Source organism: Uloborus diversus, unplaced genomic scaffold (genome assembly GCF_026930045.1).
Source record: "Uloborus diversus isolate 005 unplaced genomic scaffold, Udiv.v.3.1 scaffold_1509, whole genome shotgun sequence".
Classification (NCBI taxonomy): Eukaryota; Metazoa; Arthropoda; class Arachnida; order Araneae; family Uloboridae; genus Uloborus; species Uloborus diversus.
This window is the reverse complement of record NW_026558220.1, coordinates 17,339-21,681: the sequence shown is the minus strand read 5'-3', so window position 1 is coordinate 21,681 and position 4,343 is coordinate 17,339. Positions and strand designations below refer to the sequence as shown.

At 35.0% G+C, this 4,343-nt stretch overlaps 1 non-coding gene across 1 annotated transcript; it reads right to left on the bottom strand.

Annotated features, from left to right (window-relative positions):
- Positions 1–1,472: 1,472 nt before the first annotated feature.
- On the bottom strand, positions 1,473–1,545 carry Trnaa-agc (transfer RNA alanine (anticodon AGC)). The gene has a single exon. It is a non-coding gene; the product is annotated as a tRNA-Ala (tRNA).
- Positions 1,546–4,343: the final 2,798 nt, after the last annotated feature.

Genomic DNA, 4,343 nt, shown 5'->3' with positions numbered 1-4,343 from the left:
TTATATTGAGTCGTCATCTGCGCCCGATCCGAAGGGCGATTTTCCCCGCCTATCTCAAGAAGATCTTTTTGTGGCTTCCTTTACGACTTATTTTAAAGTAAAATTTTGTTATTTAACTCATGATTTCATAGAAATAGAAATTCAGAGTCAAATGTTTGAAAAAATTTAAAAATGATAACAGTGATAATAATAATAATTGTCTTTAAAATCTTTACGTTTAGAATCTTGATTTTTTTTTTCTTCTTTTTTTTTTCAATAGATTGCGACAAGGTGAACTCAACTTTTTTTTTATTATTATTTCCAAGTATTAAAACATCACGATAGAAATGTAGGATCGTTTCCTAATTAATATGATGTCCGCTAAATATTTCTTGTTAGAGTTTAAAGAGATAAGAGAGCTTAAAAATCTCTGACGAACACATATTCTACTACTGCGGAGTGCTAATTAAATTATTAAATCTTTGATCTTAAGCAAGCAAATAAGTGCGACGATTGGAACTAGAGTAATTTTAAATTTTGTACGTAAGTCAATACGCGAGAACTCGAATCTAGACTCTAGCAGGACCAATGAAAACTTCAAACGATCGGAAAAACGAAAGGAAGAAGGAAGTTTCAGTTTCTACCGTTTTAGTATTGAAAGCTTAATTGGAAATCTTATAAATTATTTTATTAAAGAAATAGTTCAAAATTTAAAACTTTGAGCAAAAGCAAAAAAAAAAAAAACACCTTTTTATTCGCAATTTATTTCCTTTAATTTTTTTTTTCCTTTCTTCCTGTTTTTTTAAGATATTTCGTCATTTTAAGTTGCAATAGACAGTTTTTGGGATTCGTTAAACAGTAAATCTTTATGCTTCATCACAAACGTTTTTTCTTCAACAGCATTTTCATTTTCGTCCGAGTTTTGAATTAAATCTTCATGGAAAACCTTTTCAGCAAGTTGCCTTTTCACAAGAGGGGCTTCAACTTTTTAATCATCTTCGAAAAAAAAGCGGTTATCATTTTCGATTTCGATGATTTTTTTCCCCTTTTTTTGTTAATGGATAGGGGATGCTCTAAACTAAGATACTTTTGATCGACCATATTTGTTCTTAAAAAAATATGGATTAAAAACAGTAAATTTCATGTAATTTCCCTATTTAATGATTAAATATAAAAAAAGGAAAAAAAAACATTCTTCTGTTTTACGGTACAAAACATTTTGGGTTTCGGAGGGGGCCCGGGCCCCTCAGGCCCCCCCCCCCCCCCGCCTCTGGATACGGCCTTGGTAATGTATTATTTACATTAACGCATTACCTCATTTCAAATTTTACGGTAGGGAGTTGGTTGAGAAAATGAGTATACTCACTGCAAAAAAAATCGGAAAATAACAAAAACCAATTTCATTCTTGTGTGAAAACATTTTTTTTAAGCCAGTGGGGAGGCATTCGACCCCCTAAATAACGGATAAAGAGAAGGAGGAGAAAAGAAAAAGGTGGAGGCGCCGGGTATCGATCCCGGTACCTCTCGCATGCTAAGCGAGCGCTCTACCATCTGAGCTACGCCCCCTTCGGTTTTCAATCATGGAAAAGTAATTACTTAAACCCAAATAACGCATTGACATTGTTTGTTACCCCAATAACAAATGAATTCGATGATTATCATTATTGAGGCCAAAGACACTCGTCAACAGAATAGCACCTGATCAAGGAGCTGAAATCTTTTCAAGTGGCGCCATCTGTGAACAGAATGATATACAAACAAATTTATTTCTCGCATGCCAAAATATTCTGTCTTAATCTAACACCAGAGGCGTTAGTCCAGTAACTTTAGAATTTTTCTTCGGAATAATTTTAAGCCAAAGTTCTTTTTCGCCCAAAGCTTTCTCGTGTCCTTCTAAGTAAAACCTCAAAAGTTCCCGACATCTGGCTGTACGCGTCCCCCCCCCCTTTATTGAGGGGGAGCGGGAGTTTGGGGGGAACCTGTTTTAAGTATATAAGCAAGTGGGGTGTCTATTTTTGTGCATTTTGCACGCTGAGTCGAATGGAAACAGATTCATGTTGGTACCGTTAATAGTTTCTGTGTCAGGAGAGGTTTTGAAAGGGGGTCAGTCAGTACTCGAAGATGAGCACGTAGAAATAGAGGAGTTTCGGGGATCCTCCCCCGGAAAATTTTCAAAATTCTTGTTCTAAAAACGAATTTTTAGGTGATCTTTGGTAATGTTAAGGGGAGAAAAGGTTTGAATACCCTCCCTGAAAATTTTTCGAAAATAACGTCTTAAAACGCGATTGTATACCATATTTGTTGACTTTAGTGAAAATATGACTCGAAGGGTTGTCCTCGATCGATTTTTCGAATCGATTTACATCTCCCGCCCAATATTTCGATTTTGAAGTCTTAACAACGTAATTGTAGACAACCTTCAATGATGTCAGGGGAAAAGGCTGTACTAGAGCTCTACTCTGGAAATCTTTCAAACTTGAAGTCCTACACGAGAGCGTTTTTCAATGATGTTATCAGAAAAGGTTCAGAGGTTCCGTCTCGTTAATTTTTTCGAAATTGTAGTCGCTAAAACACGCAACTGTGGATCATATTTGTTGGTGTTAGGGGCCCAGCAATTTGTTTGAATTGAAGTTTCAAAAACGGAACATTACATAATCTCCCATGTTGTTGGAGGGCAAGGTATTCAGGGACTCTCTTTCGGAATTTTTCATGGAATCGGAGCCTTGAAAACAAAATTTGAGATGCTCTGTAATCATTTTGGAGGAAAGGGGAGGCTTCGACAGCATAGCATTTAGAAGAATTTCCTTTTTTCTGAGAACTAGAAAAAGGCGAATAGATGAAACAGGAGGGCGGAGAAAAAGAACGTTGGAAATGTGTTAAAATGAAGTGTTCGTTATATATTATATTCAGATAAGTTTTTGTAAAAGTCTTTGATAGAAACTATAAAATATTAATATAATAATATTGTCGGGGGTTTTTTTCTGCAACAATAGATGAAAAGTAACAATTTTTTCATGAAAATATATCTGTAAGTGGCGAAAAAATCGTAATTTAGAAAGCAAAAAAAAAAAAAAAAGAATAACTGTAACTTCGTAAAGTATAATCTGAGGTGTCAGATAACCTTAAATGAGATAAGTTTTTGGAAAGTTGAAATTATTTGAACAAGTACAAACAACCTTAGTAATCTTTTTTTAGTTATGTCTGGAGCACCCATGTTATTCATATTTGAATGCCAAACTGACTCATCACACCCAGCTTGCTAGACACTTAATCTTTTGTCCCAGAATTATAAAGAAATTAGCCCAAAAATCAAAAATAGGATGGTTTTTCTAATTTGTATGGGATTAAAAATGCATTCTAGACTATCTTTGCTAATGCTAGGGTGGAAAGTGGCCTGTGAGCGTTTTCCTCGGGAATTTTCGAAATTCAAACTTGAAAAATTTTATATTTTTTCTCTAATTACGTTAAGGAGGTTGGTGTTTTTGGGTTCTTCCTGGAAATTTTTTCAAAATTGTTGTTCTGAAAATGCAGTTTTAGACGATATTCGGAGATGTTAATTAGAGGAGAAATCCGGGGCCCCCCTCCCAGAAATGTGTCAAAAATAAACAATCTAAGAAACGCAGCTGTGTGCCATCTCTGATATCGTTATGAAGACCGGAAACTTTTCCAAATTGGAGCTCCAAAAACAATTTTATTTGACTTTTAATGATGTTAGGGGTGAGTTTTCGGGTGCTTTACCCCAGTAATTATTTGAAATATAAGGTCTTAAACGAAATTTAAGATTATTTTAAATTATATTGGCGGAAGTGGAAGGGGGGGGGGGCAGAAACTCATTAATAAAATTTTCAAAGATAGTTGTCAAAACGCAGTTTTAGACGATAGTTGGTGATGTTACTGGGAGGAGAGGTTTGGGATCCGTCTTCAGCAATTTTCCGATAGTGAAATTCCAGAAACGCAATTTTAGATGACTAGTTGACCCACGCGAAGCATTCGAGTTCAAAGCAAGAATTTTCTGATTTCAGTGCAACCTCGAGCGAGGCCTTCGAGATAGGAAGGCCATCCAACTAGCAAATGACGTCATCATTAGTCGATCCACAATGATATTGGGAAGTGAGCGCTTCGATTAGTATTTTGGTTTAATTAAACTATTTGGTTTATTTATTAGTGTCTTCTACTATTTTAGTAGCATTAAAACTTCTACTTTTTCATTAGAAAACATAACAAGAAGTTCCGTCTAGAACTAGACGAGCCTACTTTCCCGTATACCCATACTACTTTCTAGTACCTGATCAATATTCTCAAAAATAGCTAAAATCGCAAATTTTTTCAAACATATTTTTTTTAATATTTTAAGCTGATTTCTA